This window comes from Argopecten irradians, chromosome 11 (assembly GCF_041381155.1).
Source record: "Argopecten irradians isolate NY chromosome 11, Ai_NY, whole genome shotgun sequence".
In the NCBI taxonomy this organism is placed as follows: domain Eukaryota; kingdom Metazoa; phylum Mollusca; class Bivalvia; order Pectinida; family Pectinidae; genus Argopecten; species Argopecten irradians.
The window spans coordinates 22202639-22215162 of record NC_091144.1 but is presented as its reverse complement, the minus strand read 5'-3'; the positions used below and the strand labels follow the sequence as shown (position 1 = coordinate 22215162).

At 37.2% G+C, this 12524-nt stretch overlaps 2 protein-coding genes across 4 annotated transcripts in view; one reads left to right on the top strand and one right to left on the bottom strand.

Moving 5' to 3' along the window:
• LOC138335019 (solute carrier family 23 member 1-like) overlaps positions 1-12524 on the bottom strand; it is a 77404-nt gene that overhangs the window by 25081 nt on the left and 39799 nt on the right. The gene's annotated exons all lie outside the window — the stretch shown is intronic.
• LOC138335015 (uncharacterized) overlaps positions 10641-12524 on the top strand; it is a 38747-nt gene continuing 36863 nt past the window's right edge. For all 3 annotated transcript variants that reach the window (XR_011210221.1, XM_069283910.1, XM_069283907.1), the window contains exon 1: positions 10641-10693. The gene's annotated coding sequence lies outside the window, so the exon portion shown is untranslated. The remainder of the gene's footprint in view (positions 10694-12524) is intronic.

The window sequence follows — 12524 nt, the reverse complement described above, 5'->3', positions numbered from 1 at the left end:
TCAGTTGAGTGTTCGCCCATGTGAGGAAGGCTTTGGGTTCTGTCCTCTGGCCGAGACACACGAAAGTCTATAAAAGTGGTAGCTTCTGCTCCTGCTTAGCGCTCAGTATTTAGGGAATGGGACGACTAGCTCGCCCGTTGTCAGTATAATGTTCCCGGGTGGTGTGTGTTGCTTGGTGTCTTAGGTGGCATGCTTCGGTGATTTAGCACTATAAAATGGGTAACAGTTCCACTATACAAGAAAAAGCCCTGCAGGTAGGGCGTTAGAATTGTACCTGCTGCCCCTATTGCATGATCGTAAAAGGCGTCTAAATTTAGGATCTTATCTTTTCTTTTCTTCCTAACTGACTTTATCTTTCCTAATGCCTTCCTTGGCACCGCCTCACTTTTGGCCTTGCGTTGAGCGTTCGCCCCTGTGAGGAAGGCTCTGGGTTCTGTCCCCTGGCCGAGACACACCAAAGTCTATAAAAGTGGTAGTTTCTGCTCCTGCTTAGCGCTCAGCAAACGGGGAGTGGGACGACTGGTTCGCCCGTTGTCAGTATAATGTGACCGGGTGGGGTGTGTTGCTTGGTGTCTTCGGCGGCATGCTTCAGTGATATAGCACTATAAAAAGGGCAATAGTTCCACTATACAAGAAGACATAACATCAAACAAACAAATATACAAGAAGACACAACCTGAATATACCGCAGTCTCCCATAACACGCACCTCGCACAACTTACACGCAACACACTGCATACATGGAAGGCCGTCCTTGCATGACCATAGCTGTTAATAGGACGTTAATTAATCAATCAAACAAACAAAGGATACAAAATTAAACAAATCATGGCGTCAACTTTGCTATTTTTCTAATTGTAAGGTCTTTAAGATTTTTGAATCACTAATTACTAAATTACAGAATTTCTCAAAAAAAAACAAAAAAACCCAACAACAAAAATAGGTGAGTTATACATGCCCTCTGAACCTCTTGTTCATCTTTCTCCTTCTTTTAGCTTGCTTTTAGTTGTAAGCAGTCTGTGAGATCTTAATCGCTTTCCCTTTTTTTTTACAGATTTGGAAGTGGACTTGGTATGGGAAATAAGTTATCAAATTCCTCATTACATTGTTATGACCATGTGATTTCAGATGGCACTTCACAAAGATTTGCTTATGGAAAAGGGGAGCCAATTCTATTCCACCATCAACTAGCCAGAATAGTTGTAGCATCCATGACTGAAATGTTGCTTTCGTATAACATGAGATCAGTACTAGTTTGCATTTCATCATAGGATTTTTGAGGTACAAAATCATCGACAATATAAAATCACTCTGTAGATGTTGTTCCAGGGGAAACTATAAAAGATGGAGATAGATAGGCTGTTGATGGTAAGGCTGGCATGAATAAGGAGGATGGCTTGGTTGACGAGTCATGCATGGATGGGATGGCTGGCACGCTTGACGAGGCTGGAATGGAGCTATTAATGAGACTCTGATTCTTTGTATACGTCGTTGAACCCTTTGCAGTAGATGGATATCCGGTTATTGGGTATCCTCCGGTGTACAGTCAAAAGGCGCTGATGGTACAAATGCATCCTTTGGAATCGCTAATGGATTCCATTGATAAATTCATGTTGACAAGAAGCCCGAGACGATGTTGGTTCTAGAAAAGGATTTCTCATATACCGCTCTAATGTGGTCTGGAACAAATTCATTTTTCACATTGTTATTTGGGCGCATGCGCATTTATTCCTTGAAGACCCTTTTATAAAACAGTTCGATCAAGGGAGCTTAAGTGGTGTGTAGTATGCCCTATTATAAAACAGTTCGATCAAGGGAGCTTAAGTAGTGAGTAGTATGGGGAGGCATGGCCATTACATGAATGCTGTTCCTTATGGCTGATTATCATAATCCGAGTGTCTCATGGGAATGGTTTGAGTCTAGAATTAATAGGCATCTGTTCCCCACAATTTCTGAGAAAAGCCTCCTCAAACCACTGGACTCCAAGTTGGTCGTCCATCCATAGCTTTGCCTGATACTTCCAAATGGCTCACTCTGAATCTTCTTGAGTATTAAATAATCTCTTCGGCATCTTTGATTTTTATCCTTGCCGACTATGAAAGGGGCATTCGCTCACCAGCAGCACTTACACAAGGCAGAAAAGTTGTGAATTTCTAATCCCTCCGAGAACACTCTTGCTCCCCTGCCTTGCAATGACCCAGAATGGCCGGTGCTTCAGAGAAATTCGCACATATTCCATATGGAAATTGGAGGTAGGCATTTAACCAGTGGGTGTAAATCCATAAAATAGCTGCCAACAGTAGTTAGAACGACTTGTGAAACTCTACCAACACTTCCCTGGGATGTTGTTCGTTTGTTTTTGTTTGTTTGATTCATTAACGTCATATTAACAGCTATGGTCATGTAAAGACGGCCTCCCATGTATGAGGTGTGTTGCGTGTATGTTGTGCTAGGTGTGTGTCCTGGGAGACTGCGGTATATTCATGTTGTGGTCTATAAAAGTGGTAGTTTCTGCTCCTGCTTAGCGCTCAGCACACTGGGAGTCGGACGACTGGTTAGCCCGTTGTCAGTATAATGTGACCGGGTGGGGTATGTTGCTTGGTGTCTTCGGCGGCATGCTTCAGTGATATAGCACTATAAAAAGGGCAACAGTTCCACTATACAAGAAGACACTACATGAATATACCGCAGTCTCCCAAAGCACGCACCTCGCACAACATACACGCAACACACATCATACATGGCAGGCCATCCTTACATGACCATAGCTGTTAATAGGACGTTAATTAATCAAACAAACAAACAAACAAATCTTGTGTACTTACAAACAATTGTCGAATTGATGCTCTGGTAATGATTGTAAAAGGCGACTAAATTTAGGATCTTATCTGTTCTCTTCCTAACTGACTCTATCTTGTCTAATGTCTCCAATGGCAGCGCCACATTTTTGGCCTTGAGTTGAGCGCTCACCCCTGTGAGGAAGGCTCTGGGTTCTGTCCCCTGGCCGAGACACACGAAAGTCTATAAAAGTGCTAGTTTCTGATCCTGCTTAGCGGTCAGCATACAGGGAGTGGGACGACTGGTTCGCCCGTTATCAGTACAATGTGACCTGGTGGGGTGTGTTGCTTGGTGTCTTCGGCGGCATGCTTCAGTGATGTAGCACTATAAAAAGGGCAACAGTTCTAATATACAAGAAGATGCAACATGAATATACCGCAGTCTCCCAAAACACGCGCCTCGCACAACATACACGCAACACACTGCAGACATTGGAGGCCGTCCTTACATGACCATAATTGTTAATAGGACAGCTTGCAGCTTCCTCCCTGTATAGCATCATGTAGATTATCTACATTGTATTCTAATCACTTTTGACAAATTGATTGGTAAACACAAAAGTAAAATAATAAAAAAGTCTTTTAACTTTATATCTACGCAAAGGCTAACAAATCGGCATAATAAATAAGTTGAGAAATTAACAAATATATCAATTTGTGAATCCAAAGATTTTTAACTTTCAATAATATCCAGTCCATAAAATTTTCACTTTTCACTTTATTTCTCTTATTTGTTCCTCCATTTTTCTATTTTATCTGTCTCTCGTCCATTGATGTATTCATCTTTCTCTTACGCTTTGTCTCTTTTTTGCTCTCTATCGTGCTCTTCCTTGCCCTGCAGGTAGGGGGTTAGAATTGTACCTGCTGCCCATATTGCATGATCGTAAAAGGCGACTAAATTTAGGATCTTATCTTTTCTCTTCTTCCTGACTGACTTTATCTTTCCTAATGCCTCCCTTGGCACCGCCTCACTTTTGGCCTTGAGTTGAGCGTTCGCCCCTGTGAGGAAGGCTCTGGGTTCTGTCCCCTGGCCGAGACACACCAAAGTTTATAAAAGTGGTAGTTTATGCTCCTGCTTAGCGCTCAGCATACAGGGAGTGGGACGACTGGTTAGCCCGTTGTCAGTATAATGTGACCGGGTGGGGTGTGTTGCTTGGTGTCTTCGGCGGCATGCTTCAGTGATATAGCACTATAAAAAGGGCAACAGTTCCACTATACAAGAAGACACAACACAAACATACCGCAGTCTCCCAGTACACTCACCTCGCACAACATACACGGGAGGCCGTCCTTATATGACCATAGCTGTTTATAGGACGTTAATTAATCAAACAAACAAACAAACCTTTACTTCTTCTTCAAGCTCTTTTACTTTATACAATTTGCAGAAAAAAATTATTTGCGATTCCAGAATATGTGCCAGTATCACAATGCTTATAGTTGAATAAACATCTTTGCTAAATTTTTCATCCGTGATGATGTGGCAAATTTATTCAGCAACCCTCGGGCCTAATGCAACAATTTTTAACATCCTGCAAAATAGATTGTATGCACTTGGATGATCATACAACCATTCAGTTTGAAACCTGCTCTGAAGTTCTTGTCTCAATACTATTTAATTGATGTCCATGTTTCTTTTACCACTGCTTCTCATAAAATTCGCCACCTTAGGCGCATAGATTGGCCCTGCTTTCCCATTGGGTGTTCTTAATACTCCGTGAACCCAGTACATATGTGATTGCAGTTTTGTTTTGTTTTGTTTTATTAAGTAACGTCCTATTAACAGTAAGGACGGCCTCCCATGTGTGCAGTGTGTATGTTATGCGAGGTGCATGTCTTGGGAGACTGCAGTATGTTCGTGTTGTATCTTTTTGTATAGTGGTACTGTTGCCCTTTTTATAGTGCTATATCACTGAAGCATGCCGCTGAAGACACCAAGCAACACACCCCACTTCTCATTATACTAAAATCGGGAGAACCAGTCGTCCCACTCCCTGTATGCTGAGCGCCAAGCAGGAGCAGGATCTACCACTTTTATAGACTTTGGTGTGTCTCGCCCAGGGGACAGAACCCAGAGCCTTCCTCACGGGGGCGAACGCTCAACTCAAGGTCAAAAGTGAGGCGGTGCCAAGGGAGGCATTAGGAAAGATAAAGTCAGTTAGGAAGAAGAGATAAGATCCTAAATTTAGTCGTCTTTTACGATCATGCATTTAGGGGCATTAGTCTACACACAAAGTTTCATTAAAGCTGACAATGCAAGTTAAAAACATACAGTTGAAATTAAAAAAAAATGTATTAACGAAATATATATTATTTTTTTTCAAAAATTGTTTCTGAGACATCCCCTAGTTATGACAGTGTGGTATCTAAGGAAGTGGCACCCATTTTTCTTTTGCTCTGATTAGAAACCTTCACTAGCCAACCCCCTATATAAAGCACGGGACACTTGACACACGTGTATCATTCTAAACATGTCTTGTCTCAGATACACATGCCCTGATATTGCAAATAACAATGTCAAATTGAAAATAAACACTGCACTCAACTGACAATATTTCATTGAAGTAATAGATGAATGTGTTGTCAGCTATATCCCAACATATGTCCAATACGAACTAATAAAACACTCCAATATACACTAAGTTTTACACGTACATGTACAACGACACGTGTGTGTCCTTGATAGTTGTCACTCGTTCGGGTCAGGTACGTAGTCATGTGTATATGGTCAGTTAAGTGCATCGGGTACGATGATTACGTGAAAATATGTGGACGGATTATTGTTTGGATTTCTATTCACTTGCGTTGGAAGCTTATTTTGAGAAACATCTAAATGACAACTTAGAGGAGTTGACATGTTTTCTTGCTAAAAAAGTCCCATATAGTTTTACAGGTGAGGGTTATGTTTACCTATTTGAAGGTGATATAACCTGTGGACTGCTAGGTGTATAGGTACATGAATGAGCGCACGTGTGTCAATTTACGCGCTTTATATAGGGGTCGGTGAGTCGTCGGAATGTAAAACAAAAATGGCTGTCCTCAACCGGGGAATGTCTCATAAACGATTCTTGAAAAAAACGAGTATACTTATTAAAAAAATCATTTTAATAATTTTAACTTGCATTGTCAGCTTTAAGCTCGGTGTATATTTACTAAAATAATCTCGTTCACAAGGTCCAATAATAGTATTAATACTGTCGAATAATGATGATTTTTAGAACTCGTCCAAGGAAATGTTAACGGACGACGAACAATCACGGACAAAAGACTATTGCAAAATAATAATAGGTCACGATGACCTATGGTCAGGTGACCTACAAATTCGGTTGTTTTTTTATCATTATTATTCTATATGTGATATTTGCACGAAAATACTTATTTTTCCTATGAAGAAAATGATATATATAATGTAAATATCGGTTAGCTTTTAATAATAATAATAATAAGAACCCGAGCAAAAATAATATGTCCCCCCACTTCGTTTGGGGGACATAATAATTACTTTCAATTAATGGAGACAATAAATACTACTTTAAAATTGTCCCCAGATATAAACGTTAAAAAGATGATTTGGTTTAAATAGAAGAGTTTTCCCCTAACATTTGTTTCATCTTGGACAACATTTTAGAAAACGATAATTAACAAAATAGCCTCTTTAACTGAGTTTGAGTGAACAGTGTTCATGTATGCATAAAAATATATAGTGGGTCATACACAGCCAAACTCATACATGTATTTGGAAGATGTACGGTATATTCTTCTAGTTGTCTAGGCTAATTTTTAATTAATTAGTTATCAAAAGAATTTAAATTGAATGATCAGATAAATATGATGACCCCACCTGTGACAAATATTATAATACTTGATCAGTGAATCGTCAGCCTAGATTAACTAAGTTATTTTAAGCCTTAAGATTGCCTTAGGTCCTAAGGGTGTAACTAGAAGGTATCTTACCTAAGTTTAACCGTAAAGTTTAAGAAAAACTGTACCTATCCTCTTACCCTCATCTTCTTAGCACGCTGTTCTCCCAAAACACGCACCTCGCACAACATACACGCAACACACCGCATGCATGGGAGGCCGTCCTTACATGACCATAGCTGTTAATAGGACGTGAATTAATCAAACAAACAAACAATTACTCTGGTAATTTGAAGCACCCTTAAACTCTAAGATGGTCGTAAGACAATCTTCAGCTACTTTTTAGCATTTAAGAGTGTAACAATATGCTATACTTACTGGAAAAGTCTCTCTTAGGCTAATGGTGCTTATGACCGCCTCTAACATCCATTTAGTGCATGATATCGGCTTTGAAAAATTGGCTTTGATTTTGATGGATTTGCATATGATGTTGGATGGTGATAAAGCTATTCTTCAAATATTGTTTAGAGATAGCCAAAATCCGCTTGACTTTTTAAGTGAACAACCAATTATTAAACGAGTATCGTCTGGACAGCGAGAGCATCTATGGATTATGTGGTTTGCTTCAAAATTATCTGTCAAGGACAACCAGAAGGAATATGGCTCTCCCAGTTTCTTTGCAAGCAGTGAAGTGATTACCTTGCGGTATTACGCAAGTCAGTTATAGGAGATGTCCATGGTGTTGGAAAGATTACTTTCTCGTGCCATCAGGGATATGTCAACCATTCTATCAAACTATGCTATGTCGCACATAAATTTCCCATTAACAAATAGGGAGCAAGTTAAGATTTAACAGGATTTCTTTGCGATTCGAGCGTTGGCGAATGTCCTTTGAGCTGTAGATGGAAGCTTAATACCTATCCATACTCCATCAGAGGAAGAACCGCTATATGTTTGTAGGAAAGGGTTTCACGCACTGAACATACAAACTATAGATTCCACAATATCGTAGCAAAGTGGCCAGGATCTGCACACGATTCCTACATCTGGAACAACTGGAGTTTGCGGTGCTTTCTGGTCTAGTGAAGCATCTAACGGTTACCTGCTCGGAGACGGTGGCTATGGTTTCAGACCTTGGTTATTGACATCAGAACGAGCACCAGCAACACCCGCTGATCGGAGGTACAGTACAATGTAGCTCGGCGCACAACCCGCTGTGTAAAAGAGAGAACCTTGGGTATTTGGAAAATGCGGTTCAGATGTCTCAACAAAGGTATTTTTTGTCCCCTGAAGATCAGTCCGTGTTATTATCACAACAGCGGTGCTACACAACATTTGGATTGCCAAAAGTCTGTCTTGTCAAACTCTCAAATGGATGATTTACATTGATGACCTTTTCTCTTTTTTATATTTTATTGCATAAAACATTTTACATATAAACGTACATAGTCATCATTTACTAACTTTCTCATCTCTCTTTTTTTGTAGGCATTTTATTATACAATAATCCCAAATTCAGCGTATCATCGCACTATCATTTTCTTTCGTCGTACATATATCTCATTCTCTCTCATTTTTATTACAATTACTCTAATACTATCATTATCTTACTTACTCCTCTTTCATTCAATATATTATCTAATATTTCCGAAATGCTAATTAGGTTGTATATTTATTTACATCCCTCTCATTGACTCATTCTACATTCTCTCATTCTATTACAATCACACTTCATTTTCTGATATCGTAATCAATTTTTCAAATGTCCCATTCAATCCAAAAATGTTTGTTGTTCTGATTAAATTATTTAGTGTGGCTGAATATAAAATTTTCGTCATGGTCAGTGTTTTGATATTTAATAATATTTTTTGTTTTCCAAATCCACCATTTTGTAGTTATTATAATAAAACTGGTAATGATTAGCTGTTCTTTGTTGAAATAAGCATTCAGTCCTAACATGTGTTTTTCTTCCATAATATAATTTGGGGGTAAGTTAAATTGCCTTATAATGATATTTTTAATTTTAAGCCAAAGTAACCCAATTTTTGGGCTTGAATAAAATAAATGAATTAAGGTTTCTTCATGAATTTTACAGAATGTACATAGGCCGTTTGATTTATTAATTTGTTTAAGTTTGTGTTCTGTGCTTACTATTCTTTTGTTATAAGTTTCCATTGAAAATCTTTTTTTATCTGCTATTGAATATTTGATTGTTTGCCAAATAAGTTCCCAATTGATATCCTCGTTATTAAAGTAGTGTTCCCATCTGTTCATTTGTTTAGTTTTTGAGTTATTGCTATACAAAATGTGTTTAAAATGTTTTTAAGATATGTAACTAATTACTAGGTATTGCCTTTATTTTAGAAAATTCTTATATCCAGTTATGTCTGTTGATTAATTTATTCTGAATGCTTCTGAGGTAATAAATCTGCTTTCTGTATTATTCTATACATGTTTGACTTTAGATGTTCCGCTCTTACACCATTGTTTAAAGAAAAGTGGTTTGTGCTTAAATAATATTTTGCTATTGGCTTGCCAAAAAGCTTCATATTCAATATGCCTTGCCGTGTGTGATTAGAACATTTTTGAATAATGAACTGCCATTGAATTAAGGCCTGCTGAAATATATCTGGTATTTTTCGGAGGTCTAACCCTTTTGTGGTGCTACATTTACAAAGAAAGTAATCAATTCTGAAACATATCCAACATATCCAAACCACCCTGATTTCTTGACTGATAACATAATTGTTTAACCCCCTAACTCCCAACTACGCATTTCTACGCATTTTCATGTCGGTGTTGAGAAAATCGCAATATCTCCCTTATTTCTTGAGCTATCGGGATACTGTTTACATGTTGTAAAACTACAGAAAATAACCGACAACGTTTATCACAAGCAAAAATTCATTTGGCAACGTCTTTGTTCTCTTTCAGTGAGTTGAAAAATCATGCTAACTTAATTCGGAGCATTTTTAAATTGTTGACGTCGTGTGTCAGACGGTGTAACCGCCGGAGCGTAGATTCGAAATTGTGTCTCGAAATATGCAACAACAAGTAGCAAGAATTTCACAGTTTTTGTAGTTGATATTGTCAATTTTATGTGTGACTACTTATATTGAAAGAAATCCACTCTTTAAACAAGAATTTTCTCGTAGATTAAGTACATGTAATAAGTATACTGTGTAATACACAGTAAATTTAATCTTAATACAAAATAAACAAAATATCTATTTACTATACATACCAAGAAAACCGAGAATCCATTGGTCGAAATACTCAAATATGTAATTCATAACATGCCGAAATAAGTTTTTTATCGCCTCTACAAATTAGATAAAGACTTCGACGGAAATCGCGGCCCGGTACAATTTCTAACTTTAACTTCATCGGTACAAAACAAGCACATGTGCGATCAAGATGGGCATAGATTTGAATATTGGATTCCACTTCGGGTCAAAATCTGATACGGCATGTTGATGTGTTGCTTGAAATTCCAGACATATGCATCTTTTAGAAGAAAAAAAAGTGCAGTAACACTATATAAGACTTGCCCAATGTCACAATAACTATCTGTTATTTGTCAGGTTAAGTGTCAATGATGACTCTCATCTCATTTTTGTTTGAAAAAAGTTACATATAATCTAAGATCAGTAGCGTGACAGCACGTTTGTTTAAATTCCATCTAACAAAACAAAGGATCAAATATCGAGACTGGTACATTGTATGTGTAAAGGACATTTCAAGGTGTGTTCTCTTAAAATCCCATTATGCTTTCACCAAACTTTGCTAAAATATATATTAACATCCCTTATGAAAGGTTCTTCATTTGGTTTCTTTCCAATGAAGATAATTACGCAATAATCAATAAGTAAAGAATTCATAAAATAGAACGGGTTGATTTGCATAGTTAAAAATACCTCGTGTATACGTATGTTCGGTACCCGGATAGTAAACAAAAACACGCATGTCCGAGAGAGGGCAGTTTTGAGCAAACGGTGTGCAATACAATGTTCTATAATTGTTTTAGTATATGATACATATCAGTTTCACAAATTATAAATGTGTCCTGTCAAAGGTTACATATAGTTTATATAAAGCTTAATACAGAATACGTATTAATCGAAAAATAATGGATGTAAATAGTGAAATGCGTACATGGGGCACCATATGGGGTATTTTATCGTACCAATACAAACACGTGGCCGTGTCAATTTTGGTAATGATCGGTTGATTTTAACTTTCCTCTCGTGTAATAATTTGAGATAAATACAGTATTTATCCCAAACTATATATTGATAAGTAAATATCATGATACTACTAATCTATTCATAATTTGAGAGTAAGGAGGCACAGCATATCTAAAATACTTAGAACATACGTAAAGAGGTGGACCAATAGCTTACTATATACATGTATAACTGCTATCTATTTCTTCTTTGGGTATCTTATAACGATATTCTTATGTCTATGAAATATGTGATAGTACATGTAGATGAAAGATTACTGGAATCGGTGCTAGTCGAGATACGTCAATCTGTATGTTGAGACATGTCTGTATTATATATATTACTTTACTCGTTATCAACACGGTTACTGCATATATATATATACATGTATATACGATAGTATACATATCGTATATTACATCTATACATATCTACTCTCAGTATTCATGTACCCAACATATATGTGTTTGTTAGGACCCAGCACTTAATTGACATATATACCGTTGCTATTACCTCCTTTTTTTTATCAATTTATACATGTAAAAATTTTCTGGTATATATTCCAACCGGGGGGCTATATACCGATACCTGTCGAGATTTCATTTCTGTATAATTAACTGATTAAATGTTTCTCGATTACGTTTCGTGTGGTTAGAAAAGGATCATCATACATTTCATTAGAGTACGCGTGTATATACATCAAGTATTGATTACCAGGTGCATGAGTCTTAATTATCGTATGGACATTTTTAAATATACATGTAGGCCTACATTTTATGTACACGGAACGAATTAAAGTAATCAAAGACTCGCATTTTTATTCGTACAAAACGTCAGTATTAGAGTGAACTAAGGGGATATAAATATTGTCATACTATTTCATCATTAAAAAGACACAACATATATTATTTTGACCCATGATGCTACCTGGCGGACTATCAATTTCCGCCAGTACGTAATTCTTAGTAAGGTATACATGTACGTAGTAAAAAGGAAAAGGGAATTGAAACTGAAATTTCTCTAATTTCACGTGTGTGCATTCCATTTTACGCCGAACGTGAATTATGTTTATTAGCATTCAGCCTATTTGTTGTCATAGAAAAAGTTCGATTTATGGAGCAAGTCTAAAAGTTTATGCGCTAAATAAAATATGTGAGAAAAATAGATTCGTGATACCTGCTAAGACTTTACCAGTCTTATTAAAAACGGATATTTTCCCCATGTTCTCTTCTTTTACTGAATGACTGATCCAGGGTTTCTTTAGCTTTTCTGGTATACTTTTCCACCAGATTTTAGTTCACTTGATTAACTGTATAGAAATCATTAACTGACTGTTTTTATACTTCATTTCTTAGTACTATTCAATCTCAAACCAAATTATTCTACATTTTGTACATGCGTTCCTTTTCCTGTCCCGTGCATGCAGTGAATTATGAGATGATATGAATCACATAGGCCTACTTGTGGTTCATTCACAGGTGTTTGGCTCTATAGGCATTTTTCTCTTTTTATATACTGACACAAAAAAATGTGTAGAAAAAAATGTCTATAGAGCCAAACACCTGTGGTTCATATACATGTATCTTTATATGTAACATGA